Consider the following 21,409-nt stretch of genomic DNA (forward strand, 5'->3'; position numbering starts at 1 on the left):
GAGGAGATCCTGAGAGGGACCACCAGCTAGGCTGCAGTATGAGACAAACACAGATAGATCTTTATTAGACTGGAAGTTGCACCACTAGACGTGGCAGTAGTGAGCTGAGGTGTCCGGCAGGGCTGTCGTCCCTCAGATACCGGAACAGTGATCCCTGGAAGCGGAGCTATAGAGACACTGAAGAGATAGTGTGTAGGAGAAGTTCTTGGAAGGAGAAGTCCATTAATGGATATTAATCAATTTTACGTAGGGAATAGCCACTGCTATTAATTGCATCAGTAGCATGGGATCTTCTTAGTGTTTGGGTAATTGCCAGGTTCTTGTGGCCTGGTTTTGGCCTCTGTTGGAAACAGGATGCTGGGCTTGATGGACCCTTGGTCTGACCCAGCATGGCAATTTCTTATGTTCTTATATTCTTACCGAACCCGATGGTAACACTCACGCAATGGTCTCAGGATGCCCAGGTGCTGGAAGGTTTAAGCCCTTGAGGAGCGAGTACCTGGTTCCAGGGAAGGCTCTGAGGGTGTGATGGTGAAGACTCCCAGAAGTAGCAAGTAGCGAGGCAGAAGTATCAGCAAGCAGTCCAGGAACAAGGCCCTCGAGGAGCGAGTACCCGTTCCGTCAGTAACCTGCAAAATACGAGAGCGAGGCCCCCGAGGAGCAGGTACCTCTGGTAAGTCCGGAAACAGACTAGCTTAGGTCGCAAACCGTAAGTAGGTAAACCTTTGATAACTCGCTGTGTTAGCAAATGCCGAGTCCTTTTATCTCAGTTGCGGGTGACATCATAAACCTAATAGAGATGTGAATCGTGTCCTCGATCGTCTTAACGATCGATTTCGGCTGGGAGGGGGAGGGAATCGTATTGTTGCCGTTTGGGTGTGTAAAGTATCGTGAAAATCGTTAAAATCGTGAGCCGGCACACTAAAACCCCCTAAAACCCACCCCCGACCCTTTAAATTAAATCCCCCACCCTCCCGAACCCCCCCCCCTAAATGCCTTAAATTACCTGGGGGTCCAGCGGCACACTAAAACACGGCACACTAAAACCCACCCCGACCCTTTAAATTAAATCCCTCACCCTCCCGAACCCCCCCCCAATGCCTTAAATTACCTGGGGGTCCGTAGCCTTAAATTACCTCCGTAGCGGCGGTCCATAGCTAAATCGGGGGAAGGGGGAGAGCAGGAAAAGCGGCACACTAAATCGTGTAGTCTTCAGCCGGCGCCATTTTGCAAAATGGCTGCCGCAAAATGGCGGCGGCCATAGACCAAAACGATTCAACGCAGGAGGTCGTTCCGGACCCCGCTGGACTTTTGTCAAGTCTTGTGGGGGTCAGGAGGCCCCCCAAGCTGGCCAAAAGTTCCTGGGGGTCCAGCGGGGATCCGGGAGCGATTTCCTGCCGCGAATCGTTTTCCGTATGGAAAATGGCGCCGGCAGGAGATCGACTGCAGGAGGTCGTTCAGCGGGGGTCCGGAACGACCTCCTGCGTCGAATCGTTTTGGTCTATGGCCGCCGCCATTTTGCGGCGGCCATTTTGCAAAATGGCGCCGGCTGAAGACTACACAATTTAGTGTGCCGCTTTTCCTGCTCTCCCCCTTCCCCTGATTTAGCTACGGACCACCGCTACGGAGGTAATTTAAGGCTATGGACCCCCGGTAATTTAAGGCATTTGGGGGGGGGGGTTCGGGAGGGTGGGGGATTTAATTTAAAGGGTCGGGGTGGGTTTTAGGGGGTTTTAGTGTGCCGTGTTTTAGTGTGCCGCTGGACCCCCAGGTAATTTAAGGCATTTGGGGGGGGTTCGGGAGGGTGGGGGATTTAATTTAAAGGGTCGGGGGTGGGTTTTAGGGGGTTTTAGTGTGCCGGTTTTCCTGCCCTCCCCCTTCCCCCGATTTACGATTTTTTGACGATAAATCGGGGGAATTGGTATTGTATCGTGGCCCTAACGATTTTTGACGATTTAAAATATATCGGACGATATTTTAAATCGTCAAAAAACGATTCACATCCCTAAAACCTAATACTAAATTCTTCAAAATGCGAACTCCTTCTAATTTCCCCTGAAAACAGTAACATCTACACAAATCCACCAGCCAACTTACAAACTTCACAAGTAAGAGACCTAGGAGTTATCATTGATAACAGGCTAAACCTAAAATCATTCATAAATCAAACTACCAAGGACTGCTTTCATAAACTCCATGTCTTAAAAAGAATAAAACCTCTTTTCCACACTAATGACTACAGAACAGTACTGCAATCAATAATCTTCGCTAAATTAGATTATTGTAATTCGATTCTATTAGGACTCCCGTCATCTCACACTAAACCCCTTCAGATGGTTCAAAACTCGGCAACCAGAATATTGACAAACACAAGGAGAATAGACCACATTTCTCCAATCCTCAAAGACCTTCATTGGCTGCCAATTCACTACAGAATCATATATAAGGCCATAACCACCATTTACAAAGCCATCCATCAATACTCTCCGCTTAACCTTCAAATCCCATTCAGAAAATATACCTCCTCCAGACCTATCAGAGAATCCTAGAGAGAATCCCTACAGGTACCACACTCCAAAACCACTCGACTTATAACCTCCAGAGACAGGGCTTTCTCCACTGCAGGACCCCCATTATGGAACTCCATCCCTCCGGATCTGCGACAGGAACCCTGCCTTCCTACATTTAGGAAAAGACTCAAAACGTGGTTATTTATGAAAGCCTTTCCAGACCCCATTTGAACCTTAATTCACCACTAACTGACGATTAGAATTTCTTAAGAGGGTAATTAATAACGGTACCTCAACACGGTAATTCAATAACTCTGCAAACTCCATAACCTGGTTCACACCATTAATTGGTAAATTTATTCTCACTGTTATATTCCTTTCACCTTTTCACTGCCCAAGTTTTGTAATTCCCTTGTTTTATTGTAACTGCAATCTTTTTGAGCACCTGTTAAAGTTTCTTATTATTTGTTATCTTCCTTCACCTCTTGTTAATTGTAAACCGGCTTGATGTGATTCTCATCGCGAATGCCGGTATAGAAAAACTCAAAATAAATAAATAAAATAAATCATCTTCGGGGGATGCCCCCGAAGTTCGCGCCATCGTCGGTACTTCCGTCGGGGCTGCGCCGTGCGTGTGCCTTTAGGTCCACAGGAGCCACGACGGTTTGCAGCAGCTAGTCCTCCCGAGGACGAAGAGGGAGGCGTCAATGAGGTAAGGAGCACAGGAGGATGGCGTTGGGAACCGACGGACGCAACACAGCGGAGCTCCCATCGGGGCTCTGCATCTTCGTCCGGTTCGGCCTCGCCCCTAGGCACACGCCCAGCCGAGCTCTCCACTCTTAAAGGGAGCAGTGTGGGAAAACCCCGGGAGGTGCACGCCGATGACATCACTGAAGCTCCATATATAAGGAATGGCTCAAACCCCTGATCCTTGCCTTGACAATCGGGCTGTTGCATTGCTCCCTGTTCAGTTGCTCGTCGGGACCCATTCCCAGTCGACCACACCCTGGGACCACCATTCTGTCCGGCGTCCATTCTGTGGTGGCCGGACCCAGGTCCGGTGAGCACCTAGTTCGGGTCGACACCGTTGGTGTGACAGTTTGCCTCTATTCCAAGTGTCTCCTGTTTCAGTGTCTCCTGTTCCTGTGTTCTTCCCAGGTAGTACCTATCCGGACTGACTTCTTGGTACTGACCTCTGCCTGCCTGACCATTCTCTTGCCTGCTGCCTGGAACTGACCACTGCCTGCCTGACCACTCTACTGTCTGCCACCTGGAACTGACCACTGCCTGCCTGACCACTCTACTGTCTGCTGCCTGGAATTGACCCGCGCTTGTTACAACTACGAACGGACTGATTCTGGTATTAACACCTGCTTTGGCTGACCTCTCTTGGGCTGATACTCTGGCTCTGACCCTTGCGCTTCACTCGGACATTCTCTTCTGGCCCCCGGTGACCATTGGATGAATGTACTTGGATAACAACCGTGGCCTCCACATGGCTAGATCTGCAAGCGCAGCCTGTATCATCTGGAGGACCTTTCTAAACTGTTGCCTTCCTGAGGTCTCCGGAGCTTCCGGTTCAGGTCTAGCTCACCCACTCTGCATCAGCCGCGAACCCTTGCTCGTGGTGGGCACACTGCTCCGATACCTCTCCGGGAGACCACCAGAGACCCACCTAAGTCCAGGCGGTCCAGGTACCCAAGGGCTCAACCTGCGGAAACCCCAGACTGTTATTGATGAAGCTCCAGCTAGCCTCTGTCTCCTTGTGTGCTCCACCTTCTGGTGGCAGGCGCTGTCTGGGACTGACCAGAGGGCCGTACCAGTCCTGCACCAGGCCAAGGGTCCACCTCCAGCGCAACAATTCTAAAGTAAACCAGTGGGAAATTAATCTATTTTTATTAATCTTACTTCCTTTTCCTGGCTCACTCCACACATAAGTAGGGGATAGCATATTATACCAACTATTAATTCCACTTTCCAAATTAAAATCTTGAGTGGTCTCTAAATAAATACCATTAAAATTCCTATCTTTTCCTCAAAAATCTCTTTAGCTATCTTCATACAAAATATGTTCTCTTAACTCAAAACTTGAGAATCACCAATAGAATTAAAACCAAAATGCACCAAACAATGATCAGGCTAAGAGGGAGGTAAAGTTCACCCAAATTTTTATTTACCCATTTTGTTAGCCATCTTAGATCCAAAAATTAAATGAAGGCTATGACCCTTCTCATGTGTTAGTCCCTGAACAATTTGTGTTAAATCATTCACCGGCAACAGAGAAATAAAATGTCTAGTCTTCACGCGTTTCTCAATCCACCCAAAGGTTAAAAATCACCCATAACTAGAAAATGAGAAGGTAACTTTCAAACGAGCATGTGGGTGCACATATAAGCGTGTGTGTGGGTGTGCAGCCACATACGCAGCAATTGTATATCCTGTGCGCACGTATGTGTGTGTATGGTACAAAATAGCCATGGAGTTGTGAACGTGTGCTCCTAGTTTTATAAGTGTGTGCGCCCAGTTGCGTAATTTTGGCTTTCAGCTGCGCAAGTGCAGGAATTTTGTAACAGGCTCACATCCAGGCCATGACCAGTTTCACCAGTTTGCCCAGTCTGTAGCTAGGTCCTCCAAACACCCCTGGTTCTTTACCCTGCACTCCCCCCAGTTCACCCAAACACTTCATAGATGCCTGGAGCTAGTTTTATTGAGACTTAAACCTCCTCCATCGCAGAAGTAACTCTTTGCTCAAATATACTGGGGTGCATGGCCGGGTGCGAAGGTACTTGCATGTACATCTCTTGGCCCCACCCTGGAATGCCCACACCCCACCCATGCCTGCCCACATTCTGCCCCTTTTCTTCCCAATGCCAGAGATCCGTGCATTGGAACTTGTGCACGCATGTGGCTAGCTTCTAAAATCGGGATGGACGCAAGCAATGTCCTAGATGCACGCACGTCTCCTGATTTTGGCAAGCGCCCGGCTTTTAAAATTCACCTTTCAGGTTGCATGTTTCTGTGGAGCCATTTACGACTAGTGAATCAAATGAATATAATTCATTTTGGATTTCTAGAAAGAAAAAAAAAAGAGAGAGAGAGAGATAGGTACACTGTGATGCTGATTTCACTGATTAAATAACATTGCACATCATGCAGTTAGAATGTGATTCTGTCATCTGAATTTGTTCTTTAGAATGCCTAAAGGCACATGAAGACTGCACTTCATTATTTTCAACAATTCTGTTACAGTTGTAAATTGCCAGGCAGATGGGAATTTCCCACTCTCTGCAATATTCTCATGGCCGTGTCGTTAGGGATGACTGACTAATGTGCTTGTTTAGGACTCTTGTAAAAAAAAAAAAAAAAAAAAAAAAAATCACAGTTGCTTTAATAACAATGATGAATCAAACAGCCTGTGTTATTTTTCATTTGCTGAAAAGTATTACTAGAGAGGACACTTTAGTGAATTGGGCCCTAAATGGTTTTAGTGACAGTTAAATACTCAGTAATTTAACACCAGTTAAATTAGCAATAAAAATGCCCCCAACTGTGTTAAGCTGGCATCCTTTTTATGTGCAATAGCTCCAGATCTTTATGTTAACCTTGTTAAGCACTGCCAGTGGGATGAAACTGACGGTCCATATGCATAACTATTTTGCATAATATACTATGAGGTAGGCCAGCCAAGTACTATTGTTGTTATTATGTATGATATACTATAACGGCATATCTTCACTGAAAATAAATGCTGCAGGAAATATATACATTTTTCTTTTTCGTGTTTGTGTTCCAATTGCATTTTCAGACTCTTTCCTTAAATCTCCAATGCGGGCCTCTGAATAAGAGGATCAGAATGGTATATTAGCAGGGCCGGAGCTAGCTTTCTTGCTGCCCTGTGCGAACAATTGCTGTGCTGTCCCCCCCTCCCGATCATTCATTCTCTGTCCCCGGCCCACCAAAAAAAGGCCTGGCTCCCTTCAGTGATAGAAACTTAAAAAACTGACACCACCACCCTCTCCCCGAATCCATGGCTGGCGCAAAGGTATTAGGTGCCCCAGGCGAACCTTATAGTCACCACCTTATAGACACCACCACCCTCTCATTCCTTCGAACCTGAAGACATTCCTGAAGAACTTGGTCATATCATTGACCCAGTTTATATATGCTTGTATGCGACTCACCCAGTCCCAGCTCGGAAAACTGTTGTGCCCCGTCGCCTCTGTGAAAGAGTTCTCCGATGGGCACACGATTCCAAGTTTGCTGGCCACCCAGGGCAAGCACGAACTCTAGCTCTGCTTCAGCATTTCTTCTGGTGGCCCACTATGGTCTCTGATGCAAGAGCGTACGTCGATTCCTGTAATACCTGCACTCAACAGAAACCCCCCGATCGGTCGACCTTGGGTTTGCTCCAACCAATTGCAGCTCCTGAAGATCCGTGGATGCATCTCTCCACAGATTTCATTGTGGACTTACCACCATCCAAGGGTCACACGATGATATGGGTTACCATCAACAGGTTTTCAAAAATGGCCCATTTTGTTCCATTACCGGGCTTACCTTCTGCTCCGGAATTGGCATGCCTGTTCTTCCTCCACATATTTCGTCTGCATGGCTTACCCAAGGACATCGTTTTGGACAGAGGGTCCACAGTTTGTTGCACATTACTGGCGCGCTCTTTGCAGTAAGTTTGGCATCAACATCAGCCTCACCATGGCTTACCATCCACAGGGCATCGGACAAGCTGAGCTTATGAATTGCTCTTTGAAGGCCTTTCTTTGCACCTATATAATTGACCGTCAAGGCAACTGGTCTGAACTCCTTCCTTGGGCGGAGTTCTCCCACAACACACATATTGCTGCTGCCACAGGCACGTCGCCTTTCTCCATTGTTTATGGTAAGCAACCTCGACCACCTCTACCCATACCACTATCAGTACCCGCTCCTGCTGCGCAAGCTACTGCAGATGCCCTCAAGGCTCTCTGGAATCATTTGAATCTTCGCCTAAGCCAAGCCACAACCCGGGCCAAGAAGTCTGCTGATACTCATCGAAGCTCTGCTCCTGAGTTCCTCCCTGGCCAGAAAGTCTGGTTGAGTACACGATACATTCATCTTAAGATACCTTCCCAAAGGTTCACACCTAGATACATCGGACCATTCCTAGTCACCTGTCGTGTTGGACCTGTTATGTACCAGCTTCGGCTGCCACAAACTTTGGGAATCCACAATACTTTCCATGTGTCACTTCTGAAGCCAGTAATCCTATCCTGGCCTTTGTGCAAGGTTCCTGAACCATCCCAGCTGGTTGTGGAGTCCAACACCACTTACAAGGTCCATCTTGATGTTCGCTGTAGGGGCTGCCGGTGAGAATACCTCCTTTCCTGGGAGGGGTACAGCCCAGAAGAGAATTCATGGGAACCAGCTCGTTACATCATGGATAAAAACCTCCTCCTCCAGTTTCATTGTGCCCATCTGGGCAAACCAAGACCTCCGGGGGGGGGGGGCATAAGGGGGTGGGTACTGTTGCATATGCCAGCTGCAGCAGGCCCGCAGCCAGGTCCTCTTACCCTCTGCTGCCTAATCCAATGTCTGGTTCCACTTCCCTTGCGGCTGTAGGCCGCCAGCTCAGTCCATGGGCCGTCCCTGGCGCTCCTGGTTCTACGACAGACTCCTGTGGTCCGCAGCAGGCCTCCCTGCATGGTTCGTGGAGAGACGCCGCCGTCCAGCGCCGTGCCCCTCCCTAGGCGCGTGCGCATGCATCTCTTCTTCCTTTGAAGGGCCCACAGTGGGAACTTAGCCGTGGCCCTGGATGATGTCATTGCTGAAACTCCAGTATATAAGGCCGGGCTCAGCTCCTGTTAGTCGCCTTTGCAACAGGTCTCCACGCTAGTCGTGTACTTCGTTGCCTCCTGATGATTCCTTTGTTTTCCTGATTCCTGTTCCCTTCAAGTTCCTATTCCTGGTTTGTCTTCTTCATTCCTGTGTTCCTGCTACTCATCTTTCCATACGGACTGATCTTCTCCTGGACCTGACCACTGCTTTGCTTGACTATGCTACTGATCTTCTCCTGAACCTGACCACTGCTTTGGCTGACTAAGTTATTGATCATCTCCTAGTCCAGACCTCTGCTTTGCCTGATTATGCTACTGATCATCTCCTATTCCAGATCTCTTCTTCGCCTGACTATGCTATTGATTATCTCCTAGTCCAGACCTCCGCTTTGCCTGACTACGCTACTGATCATCTCCTAGTCCAGACCTTTGCTTCACCTGACCACTACTGATCATCTCCTAGTCCAGACCTCTGCTTCGCCTGACCACGCTTTTGCTTCTCTCCCGGACTTGACTTCAGCCTTGCCTTGCCACCGCTCCTTGATTGCCTCCTGCCCTGACTTCAGCCTGTTCTATGACGCTTCCTCTGTCTACGTCCTGGACTTGGCCTTTCAGGCTTCGGCCTGTTCTTGTTCTGGCGCCACCTGTCAGACTTTGGTTCCTATTGGCACCCGGGTCTCCGGGACTCTGCCTCGTCCAGTACAGATTCTTCAGTTCTGCTATTGCTGCCTCTGAGCTGACCTCTCCATCTTCTCATCGACGACTACACACGGAGGCCCACCTAACCCCAGCTGGCCCCGGTACCCAAAGGCTCAACCCGCGGGGAATGAGGGCTGGTATTGGCGAAGCTCCAGCTGGCCTCCGTCAGTCAGCCCACTCCGCCTGCCAACGGTGGGAACCCGTAGGATCTCTCTTACAGGTAGCGCCAACCTCACCTCGGCCCAAGGGTCCCCCTCCTGCGCAACAATGATTTTAATAGCCCTTCTCTGAAAAGCTTCCATCCTCTCAATGTCTTTACAAAATTATGGTCTCTGGAATGGAGCTCAGTACTCAAGATGGGGTTTCAATAGTGACCTATACAAGGGTAATATTACCGTTTTCCTGCTGATAATACCTCTATTTAGCAACCAAGCATACTGTTAGCTTGTCCTCCTGTTATTTTATTAAATTAGCAATCTTGAGGTTATCTGAGATGATTGCTCCTTTAGCAGTTTCTCATTCTTGTCCTTCCAAATGTAGCCGCTACTTCAGGATTTTTTCTGAAATGTGCAGAGGTCACATTCAGTGCTGGGCTAAGTTCATGTACACAGTTACAATGTTTATTCAGACCTGGGATGGGGGGAAGATGAAACTCCAGGACCCAAGGCTGCAGGAGAAATATCCCCCCCCCCCCCCCAACCCCACACCTTTCTCTTGGTATACTCATGGTCTTATAGATTCTACATTGTCTCAGAGTCAATAACCACACTAGACACTCAGGTGAGGGGTTCCAATCCCTCGCCCAACAAACTTTACTGTATCAAATGTGTGTGGTTATATTAGGCCACTACATACATTTCCTCAGTGTTAATCCATAAATTGTCCACAGTCTCAATCTTATTTTCTCTGGGTGAGTGTCCCTCACCGTAGGTGGCACTAGGATAACTTCTCGTCCCAGATTTTGGAAGCAGGATTTCATAGTAGGGAAGGGGGTCTCCTATCTCCAGTAGTTATCCCTCCCACCCTGGTCCCAGATGCTCTCACAAGCTCAGTCCACACTGTCCTCTCAGCTGCTTGGGTAGAAACTACGATAAAGTTTTCCAAATTTACTCCTCAATTTGCTCTGCTGTCTTACTGATGACAAACTAGATCTTTTGTTTTGAAAGTCCCAAAATACAGCACACCAGGGAAAGTGTTCTCCCCTCTTCTGGGCAGGAAAGTTGGCAAAAACTGCCTTTCAAACCATAAAGGACACAGAAATCTAAAATAAACAGAAATACTTCTCTTGTGGTGTGTCACTGCCATTCCTCCTCATGTTATAGGATGGGGACAACAGGTTTCTAGTCTCTGATCTTCTTCACAGCAGTTGAAAAATCCTCCTGGAGCCAGGATCAGAAACTCACCACAAATCCAATAATGACTTTCCAAAATTAGTCATCCAAAACTGACTCAAACCCTTCCAGACCAGATGGGTGCTGAACAAGGATGTTTCTATCCCCTTCTCCTAGGTATCTGAATATGGGGGTCTAGATTTTGGATACCAAGGAACTCCAAATAAAAAAGAAGACGCCTCTTAAACTCAAAACCCAATTCAAAATGCCGCAGCACTCTACGCATCTACCTGCAGTTATACAGGCAGGAGATACCACTCCCAACATCCTTAGAAGTGGTACTGGTTAGAAATCGTATGCACTTTCCTTAACTTCCTATCCGATAGCCTGAGCTAGGAACTTCTAGTGGAGACATGGGAATTGGGGCAGTTCTCTGCACAAATAATATATAGCTAGTGATTTTTTTCTTACCCCCAAATGCATGTTTTTACACTTTTTAGTACTGAAATTCATTTTTTGAATCTTAGATCATTTTTTTTTTCAGTTTTTATATAGTAGCATAATTGATAATGGCTGATAAAGATCAATCTGTCCATTCAATCTGCCTAGTTCTTCTGGTCTGCACTACTAAGACTAGGGGCACACTCCATGAAGTTAGCATGTGGCACATTTAAAACTAATTGGAGAAAGTTCTTTTTCACTCAACATACAATTAAACTCTGGAATTTGTTGCCAGAGGATGTGGTTAGTGCAGTTAGTGTAGCTGTGTTTAAAAAAGGATTGGATAAGTTCTTGGAGAAGAAGTCCATTACCTACTATTAATTAAGTTGACTTAGAAAATAGCCACTGCTATTACTAGCAACAGTAACATAGAATAGACTTAGTTTTTGGGTACTTGCCAGGTTCTTATGGCCTAGATTGGCCACTGTTGGAAACAGGATGCTGGGCTTGATGGACCCTTGGTCTGACCCAGTATGGCATGTTCTTATGTTCTTATCCCAATTGCCAAATGTAGGATCTTTATTGCTGATAGATATAGCTCCTTATCTAAGTCAGTTTTTATTGTCTTCCTCTTTGCTTCGTTATTAGCCAGGATAAATAACCATACTCCCTATGTTTCACCATAAAACTTCGTAATAATATATACATTTACCAAAACTGCTGAGATTATTGCCCTATCATCAAGCTGATTATGTCCCTGTGGGCTTTGCTCAATGATACCTACCAGCATTAAGCTGGTTGCTTTCTGAGGAGTTCTAGTCTGCTGGTTCCTGTCGGGCTCCCCTATGTCTTGCATTGTTACCAACTCATACTTCTATTATCTTTTATTATTGTTTTGTTTTCTCCTGAGTTGCTATCAAAAATTTTGGGAAAACAACTCGTTCATGAAAGGCTGGCTTTCAGCTGGGTAAGTTATGTACAGGTCAGGTGCTGAATCTCAGCACATCAAAGATGGCTTTGAAAAATACCTAATCATTGGTTTTGCTTTTGACAACCTCAAAGCAGCATATGACATTGTTAACCATTAAATGCTGCTTTGGAAAATCTATGGCATGAAAATCTACCAGCTAGACCATATGATCCAAATCCTTATTGAAAAGTACGACTCCTTTGTCAAACTTAGAAAAAAATGCAGCCACTAGTGCTTACCACAATTAAGTATATTGGCACCAGTTTTTTAAAGATCTTCATGAATGACCAAACAATTTATCCAAAAAGACACAGCTTTATTTATGCTGATGACCTAACAAGAGCAGAGCTAGCAGGAGACTTATCTAAGATACAGCACAATTTGACAGTTGCATTAGCCAGGCTGACTGATTACTATATCGATCAATAATCAACTTCAATGAAATTTATATATTATAAAGGTTAGCCTCTTCCACATGCACAATCGCATACAAATTAAGAACAAAACATCAACTAGCATAGCCTATGTTTGTCTCACTGAACAAATTTAGTATACCTTTGAGTGATTCTGGACTGCATACTTTCTTTCAAAATTCACATAGAAAAAATGAGAAGGTCCACACCTAAAACAACATGAACCATTCTCTATATCTATCCCTTGCTTGGATTTTTGAATGCCTGATTTTGTTTGCCACTCCCTTTGTCAATAGGCTATTCCAGCACCTACCACACTCTCAATAAAGAAGCATTTTCTCAAGTTTCTTTTGAAACTTCCTCCCTGCAGCTTCAGAATTTTCTTTTCTATGGAAAATTTCACCTTCCCATACTTTATTGAAGCTTGTCAAATATTTGAATGTTTCGATCATGTCCTCCTTTTCCTATTTTCCTCTAGTGAATACATTTTAGAGTTTCTGTTTCAGGTCTTACATAGTAAATGTCATGATGGCAGATAAAGACCAAAAGGCCCATCTAATTTGCTCAGCAGCAATTTTATCCATATTTAGCCAAAGTAAATCAAATTCCTACATGGAACCCAACCCTCAATCTTGTTTTTGTCTACTTTAGGGTTGCACCTGCTACTCCATGCAGGTTTTCCCATGCAATCCAGGAAATGCAATGCAATCATGTCACTGCTGCTTGGGCTGCAATTGTTGCTCAGTGAAGATTGTCCAATGCCTTCATTTCCATTCCTTTGTCACTATGAATGTGTTTATCCAATGCTTTCTTGACGTCTGTTACTATTCTTGTCAACAGCTACCTCCTTCAGGATGGCATCTACCACCCTCTCCATAAAAAAATACCTCCTGACAGTGTTCCTGAATTTACTCCCTTGGAACTTCATATTGTGACCCCTAGTTCTACAGCTTCCTTTCCATCTTCATAGCTCTTTTCTGCATTGTTTCCATTTTTCTTCTTACAAAAGTATAACCTTCAGAACTGAACACAATACTCAATATGTGGTCTCACTAGCTATCGTATTACTTCCTTTTCTTGTTGAATATTTTATATATATATATACTAGCCGTTAAGCCCGTTAACAACGGGCTACATTTAAAAAAAAAATTTTCAGTCCATTTCCTTCCCACTCCCTCCCCCTCATTCTCCCTCCTCCCTCTAGTCTCCCTCCCTCCCCCTCTATTCTCCCTCCCTCCCCTCTTCCTTCCTCTCCCCCTCCTCTTCCTCCCTCTCCCCCCCTCCCCTTCCTTCCTCTCCCCCCTCTCCCCTTCCTGCCCCCTCCTCCCTCTCCCCTTCCTCCCTCCCCCTCACTCTCCCCTCACTCTCTCCTCCCCCTCACCCCTCTCCCCTTCCTCCCTCCCACCTAACTCTCTCCTCCCTCCCCCTTCCTCCCTCCCCCTTCCTCCTCCCCCTTCCTCCCTCACTCTCTCCTCCCCCCTCACTCTCTCCTCCCTTCCTCCCTCATTTACTCCTCCCCCTCACTCTCTCCTCCCCCTCCCCTTTCCCTCACCCCTTCCTCCCACCCCCCTCACTCTCTCCTCCCCCTCCCCTTTTCCCTCCCCCTTCCTCCCCCCCCCCCTCACTCTCTCCTCCCACGCCCCTCACTCTCTCCTCCCCCTCCCCTTTCCCTCCCCCCTTCCTCCCACCCCCCTCACTCTCTCCTCCCTTCCTCCCTCCCCCCTCACTCTCTCCTCCCCCCTTCCCCTCACTCTCTCCTTCCCCTCCCCTCACTCTCTCCTCCCCTCTCTTCAGTCACTCCCCCTCTCTCAATCCCCTCCCCTTTCAGATCATCCACAACCAGCAAACGGAAGATCTCTGGGAGGGGGGGGCCCTCCCGCGCGCGCCGCTACTGCTCCTCCCACTCCTGCTTCTCGCCGCCGCCGCTCCTGCTCCTCGCCGCCGCTCCTGCTTCTGCTTCTCACTGCCGCCGCTCCTGCGGCCCCAGCGTCATTTTTTTTTCGGGCATGCTCGGCTCTGACCGATGTGCTCGCCTGCGCATGCGCGGTAGAGCTGCTCTCTACTGCGCATTTGCGGGCCGTTGGTCAGAGCCCATTTATAAGGTATATATATATATATATATATATATTTACATTTATAAATCTCCAGTTGTTGAATATTTTATATATATATATATTTACATTTATAAATCACTTTCCAGTTTTTACAATAAAAGCTTCCAAAGTGAGGTACAAAAACAAATAACATAAAACCTAAAATCACAATAAAATCATAAAACCAAACAAAGCATCCTCCAAACAATGAAAAGAGCTAATATTGCTTTCAAGAAACATCTAAAATTACCATAAATCAGGACTTCCGGTGATGACGTCTTCCTGAGTGGAGGTCTACACTTGGTGCTCCTTGGTGGTCCATGGCCTTTCAACCGATAACCTTTGCAAACTCTACCTAAACTACCTGATATTTTCTACTTTGAATTGCAGTGAGCCTCTGCTGTCTCTTTCTTCATATCACCCTGCATCTTGACGAGTCAGGGAAGGAAGTTGACCTCAGATAAGACAACCATTACAGAAGACAAAATGGCGGCTGAGCTCGCCCTAACATCAGACGGTGTTTCAGAAGTTCTACTTATGGAGATCACCAAAATGGTATCAGCTGCTTTGTACGACAAACTGCAGAAACTGCAATCATCATTCGATGAGCTTCATGACAAATAGGTGAGTGAACAGTCTCGGATAGTAGTGGTAGATGCGCGAGTCAAGTGCCAGGAAGACTGGTAAGAACAGGCCGAAGACAGTATAGTGGCCTTGCGCACAAAAAATCTAGAACTGGAGAAGAAACTCGATGAGCTAGAAAATCGCTCTAGGAGAAATAATGTTTGGATAGTGGGCCTGCCGGAATCCCTACAAGCTGATGCACTACATCACTGGTTTGTAGAGATGTGAATCGTGTGCCCGATCGTCTTAACGATCGAAATCGTCTGGCAGGAGAAGAAAATCGTGTTTGGCACGATTTTTTAGCTAAAAAATCGTTTTTCCCGATTAGTGTGCACTAACAGGAGTTAGTGCACACTAACCGGGAGTTAGTGCGCACTAACAGAAAATGATACAATTTGACACTTTTCAGATCAGATAAGGTCAGTTTAGGAATGAATATGTATTCCTATTGGCTGCCCTCTTATTTATTCATGTTACCAAGGTTCACACTGACAATATATGGGGGATGGGAAATGGAAACAGTTGGTAGCTTGACAAAAAAAGTAATGTGATCAGTCAATGTGACTAGAACTTGTGCCCTGCCCTATCCCTGATACCGGGAGTGTTGTGATCTTCCTGCATGCAGTGCCGTATCCCTGATACTGGGAGTGTTGTGATCTTCCTGCGCACAGGCCCTATCCCTAAAACCAGGAGTGTTGTGATCTTCCTGCACACAGTGCCCTATGCCTGATACTGGGAGTGTTGTGATCTTCCTGCACACAGTGCCCTATCCCTGATACCGGGAGTGTTGTGATCTTCCTGCATGCAGTGCCCTATCCCTAATACCAGGAGTGTTGTGATCTTCCTGCACACAGTGCCCTATCCCTGATACCGGGAGTGTTGTTATCTTCCTGCACTCAGTGCCCTATGCCTGATACTGGGAGTGTTGTGATCTTCCTGCAAGCAGTGCCCTATCCCTGATACCAGGGGTGTTGTGATCTTCCTGCATGCAGTGCCCTATCCCTAATACCAGGAGTGTTGTGATCTTCCTGCACACAGTGCCCTATCCCTGATACCGGGAGTGTTGTTATCTTCCTGCACTCAGTGCCATATCCCTGATACAGGGAGTGTTGTGATCTTCCTGCACACAGTGCCCTATCCCTGATACCGGGAGTGTTGTGATCTTCCTGCACTCAGTGCCATATCCCTGATACTGGGAGTGTTGTGATCTTCCTGCACACAGTGCCCTATCCCTGATACCGGGAGTGTTGTGATCTTCCTGCATGCAGTGCCCTATCCCTAATACCAGGAAGGTTGTGATCTTCCTGCACACAGTGCCCTATGCCTGATACTGGGAGTGTTGTGATCTTCCTGCACACAGTGCCCTATCCCTGATACTGGGAGTGTTGTGATCTTCTTGCACTCAGTCACCTATCCCTGATACTGGGAGTGTTGTGATCTTCCTGCACACAGTGCCCTATCCCTGATACCGGTAGTGTTGTGATCTTCCTGCATGCAGTGCCCTAACCCTGATACCAGGGGTGTTGTGATCTTCCTGCACAAGGTGCCCTATCCCTGATACCGGGAGTGTTGTGATCTTCCTGCATGCAGTGCCCTAACCCTGATACCAGGGGTGTTGTGATCTTCCTGCACACAGTACCCTATTCCTGATACTGGGAGTGTTGTGATCTTCCTGCACACAGTGCCCTATCCCTAATACCAGGAGTGTTGTGATCTTCCTGCACACAGTGCCCTATCCCTTATACCAGGGGTGTTGTGATCTTCCTGCATGCAGTGCCCTATCCCTAATACCAGGAGTGTTGTGATCTTCCTGCACACAGTGCCCTATCCCTGATACCGGGAGTGTTGTGATCTTCCTACACTCGGTACCATATCCCTGATACAGGGAGTGTTGTGATCTTCCTGCACTCAGTGCCATATCCCTGATACTGGGAGTTTTGTGATCTTCCTGCACACAGTGCCCTATCCCTGATACCAGGGGTGTTGTGATCTTCCTGCATGCAGTGCCCTATCCCTAATACCAGGAGTGTTGTGACCTTCCTGCACACAGTGCCCTAACCCTGATACCGGGAGTGTTGTGATCTTCCTGCATGCAGTGCTGTATCCCTGCTCAGGGCAGGAAGATCACAACACCCCCGGTATCAGGGTTAGGGCACTGTGTGCAGGAAGATCACAACACTCCCAGTATCAAGGACACGGCACTGTGAGCAGGAAGATCACAACACTCCCGGTATTAGGGTTAGGGCACTGTGTGCAGGAAGATCACAACACTCCCAGTATCAGGGATAAGGCACTGTGTGCAGGAAGATCACAACACTCCCGGTATTAGGGATAGGGCACTGCATGCAGGAAGATCACAACACTGCCAGTATCAGGGATAGGGTACTGTTTGCAGGAAGATCACAACACTCCCAGTATCAAGGATAGGGCACTGTGTGCAGGAAGATCACAACACTCCCGGTATCAGGGATAGGGCACTGTGTGCAGGAAGATCACAACGGTATCAGGGATAGGGCACTGTGTGCAGGAAGATCACAACACTCCCAGTATCAGGGATAGGGCACTGTGTGCAGGAAGATCACAACTCTCCCAGTATCAAGGATAGGGCACTGTGTGCAGGAAGATCACAACACTCCCAGTATCAGGGATAGGGCACTGTGTGCAGGAAGATCACAACACTCCCAGTATCAGGGATAGGGCACTGTGTGCAGGAAGATCACAACTCTCCCAGTATCAAGGATAGGGCACTGCATGCAGGTAGATCACAACACTCCCAGTATCAAGGATAGGGCACAAGTTCTAGTCGCATTGACTGATCACATTACTTTTTTTTTGTCAAGCTACCAACCGTTTCCATTTCCCATCCCCCCAACCATCACCTCAGTGGGAACCTTGGTAACATCAATAAATAAGAGGGCAGCCAGCCAATAGGAATACATAAATTGTTAGAATTCCTATTGTATTGTGTTCTTTAATGTTTTAAGACGATATTAAAATTATCGGACGATAATTTTAATCGTTGAAAAACGATTCACATCCCTACTGGTTTGAGGAGTGGTTGCCCAATGCCCTCGGTGTAACCGTCAATGCAAGATCTATAATGGTGGAGCAGGTCCACCGCTTGGCCCCCCCTGTGGACTCTAACCATAGATCACGGCAATCTATCGCCCACTACCTTCACTATATGGACAAACATAACATACTCCAAGCATACCACAAGAAGAAGGAATTACTGTATGAAGGTCATAAAATTCTTCTTGTCCCATTTAAAGAATAGGGGTTTCCTCAGCCCCTTCAAAATGGCCCCTTGATGATGTAGACACCCATATTTGGAGTTGTAGGGTTCCTTCAATATGGCCACCGGATGATGTATTTACCCATTGAAAGAGAAAAGGCTTTCCCAACCATTCCAATATGGCCACTGGATGACATAGATGCCCTTATTTGGACATACTGTCGTCATTTCCTATTTCTTACTGCCGCTTTTGGTGGGACTCCTCCGAGTTAAATGTCAGCGTTCAGCAGCAGTACTCTGTCAATGATAAACACATCGGATTCAGCAGATTTTCATCACGCACGTAAGCAGAGGACTCTCTGAACTTTGAGCCCCGTGTATAGAACTTTGCAACTCTCTCGGTGTTAATCTATTAATTGGTTACATTTCACTTCAGCGTATTTCAAATCGCGGCCAAGCCAACATATTGACCATTCTGCATTAAATCAAGTAGGTGTCCTGACATCTTTGTTTGCCTGTAAGTGATAAAGATGCGGTCCATCTTTTGAAAGGTTTGTTTATCACTTCTACCATAGGTCATACACCAGTCGCATCTGCCGGCATCTAGCAGTTCTTGTTTCACTGAAGAAGGATCTCCCTGAAACATTGCAATGTCGGATTGCGTGCAGATTGCATGAGATATTCTGTGAAATAACCCGGCATGGTCTCACTGTAATTCTACAGGACTGGTAACTCAAAAATTACAAGGTCCCAAGTGGGCTTTTTGCACCTATGCATATGATAGCTTTTCAAAGAATCATTTTCTCTGGGATTCCAATGATTAAAAAGCCCTCGTGCTTCTAGAGCTCTGCATAACAGGTTGTAGCCCTTAGTGGCACTCATATGAGTTTTCCCTAGAGATTTAACAAACATTCCCTTGCTTTGTCTTTTCAAGCTGAATCTCTTGCATTTTTGATATTTAAATATTTTCAGCGATACTGGATTTCTTATTTTTTGCCACTTTACATATGCCATCTCATAAAGCCGTACTCCCCTCCTCTACCAAGGAGCGTGCTTTATCCATAGCTAGACCCACAATATGGAATGATATGCCCCCTGACCTACGTCAGGAATCATTCCCCAAAAAATTTAAGCAAAAACTTAAGACATGGCTCTTCTTACAAGCCTTTCCCTGAATTACCAATTTTCGCACAACAAAGTAATCGCCAACTATTTGGACGCCCTCTTAACACTCACTTGTCAACCCTTACTTCCTATCTTATAATTATCTCTTGCTATGATACCTTGCCTTTTCCTCCTGTGTAACTATCTCTCTCAGTTAATTGACTATTTTGCTATTTCTCCCAGCTAACTGACTAAGGGGGTCATTTACAGATGGATCGCACATGTGCGAAACGTCCCTTAACGTGTGTGATACCAAGATGGGGGCAGAGTCGGCCCCAGAAGAGGAGGAGTTGGGGCGTCACCTGGGCTGACTCCGCGAAGACACCACGGATGACGAAAAGGTAAGGGCCTTTTCACGTTCTATTTTGTGCCCAATAGCTAAAATTCTATGGTGGCGCTATTGGGTGCGAAACTAGCAGCGATCACACCACGGTGGTGTGATCGCTGCTGGCTAGCGCAGGACCGCCCCCCACCCCTCATTACCGGTAAAGAAAAATCCGCAAATAAAATAAATAAATAAATAAATAAGTATACTATATTAATGGGGGGAGATTTCAACATCACCGACAACCCAAATATAGATTGCAAACCCCTCAAAACTGCCAAAAAAAATCAAGCAAATATTGGTATAAGTTATCTCTGTAAGGTGTGGTCATTGTTAAAAAAATACCATTCTAGAAGCACAGTCCAGATGTAATGATTCAGATGGACTGAATCAAATCACGGTGAACCTAGAAGATGTGGTAGACCTGATTGACAAACTGAAGAGATGTAAATCACCAGGATCGGATGGTATACACCCCAGAGTTCTGAAGGAACTAAAAAATGAAATTTCAGACCTATTAGTAAAAATTTGTAGCCTATCATTAAAATCATCCATTATACCTGAAGACTGGATGATAGCAAATGTAACCCCAATATTTAAAAAGGGCTCCAGGGGCGATCCTGGAAACTAAAAAAGACCAGTTAGCCTGACTTCAGTGCCAGGAAAAATAGTGGAAAGTGTTCTAAACATAAAAATCACAGAACATATAGAAAGGCATGGTTTAATGGAACAAAGTCAGCATGGCTTTACCCAAGGCAAGTCTTGCCTCACAAATCTGCTTCACTTTTTTGAAGGAGTTAATAAACATGTGGATAAAGGTGAACCGTTAGATGTAGTATACTTGGATTTTCAGAAGGCGTTTGACAAAGTTCCTCATGAGAGGCTTCTAGGAAAAGTAAAAAGTCATGGGATAGGTGGCGATGTCCTTTCGTGGATTGCAAACTGGCTAAAAGACAGGAAACAGAGAGTAGGATTAAATGGACAATTTTCTCAGTGGAAGGGAGTGGACAGTGGAGTGCCTCTGGGATCTGTATTGGGACCCTTACTTTTCAATATATTTATAAATGATCTGAAAAGAAATACAACGAGTGAGATAATCAAATTTGCAGATGACACAAAATTGTTCAGAGTAGTTAAATCACAAGCAGATTGTGATAAATTGCAGGAAGACCTTGTGAGACTGGAAAATTGGGCATCCAAATGGCAGATGAAATTTAATGTGGATAAGTGCAAGGTGATGCATATAGGGAAAAATAACCCATGCTATAGTTACACAATGTTGGGTTCCATATTAGGTGCTACAACCCAAGAAAGAGATCTAGGCGTCATAGTGGATAACACATTGAAATTGTCGGTTCAGTGTGTTGCGGCAGTCAAAAAAGCAAATAGAATGTTGGGTATTATTAGAAAGGGAATGGTGAATAAAACGGAAAATATCATAATGCCTCTGTATCGCTCCATGGTGAGACCGCACCTTGAATTCTGGTCGCCGCATCTCAAAAAAGATATAATTTCGATGGAGAAGGTACAGAGGTACAGCTCCCCTATGAGGAAAGACTAAAGAGGTTAGGACTTTTCAGCTTGGAGAAGAGACGGCTGAGGGGGGATATGATAGAGATGTTTAAAATCATGAGAGGTCTAGAACGGGTAGATGTGAATCGGTTATTTACTCTTTCAGATAATAGAAAGACTAGGGGGCACTCCATGAAGTTAGCATGGGGCACATTTAAAACTAATCGGAGAAAGTTCTTTTTTACTCAATGCACAATAAGCTCT

The 21,409-nt window shown here is 46.1% G+C and overlaps 1 long non-coding RNA gene across 1 annotated transcript in view; it reads left to right on the forward strand.

The window, feature by feature from the left end:
* The window catches only part of LOC115093598, a 267,417-nt gene extending 247,840 nt beyond the window's left edge, over positions 1–19,577 (forward strand). Inside the window, exons 3-5 of the long non-coding RNA XR_003857350.1 lie at positions 14,676–14,909; positions 18,720–18,872; positions 19,519–19,577. This is a non-coding gene — a long non-coding RNA (uncharacterized LOC115093598). The remainder of the gene's footprint in view (positions 1–14,675; positions 14,910–18,719; positions 18,873–19,518) is intronic.
* Positions 19,578–21,409: the final 1,832 nt, after the last annotated feature.

Source organism: Rhinatrema bivittatum, chromosome 1 (assembly GCF_901001135.1).
Source record: "Rhinatrema bivittatum chromosome 1, aRhiBiv1.1, whole genome shotgun sequence".
In the NCBI taxonomy this organism is placed as follows: Eukaryota; Metazoa; Chordata; class Amphibia; order Gymnophiona; family Rhinatrematidae; genus Rhinatrema; species Rhinatrema bivittatum.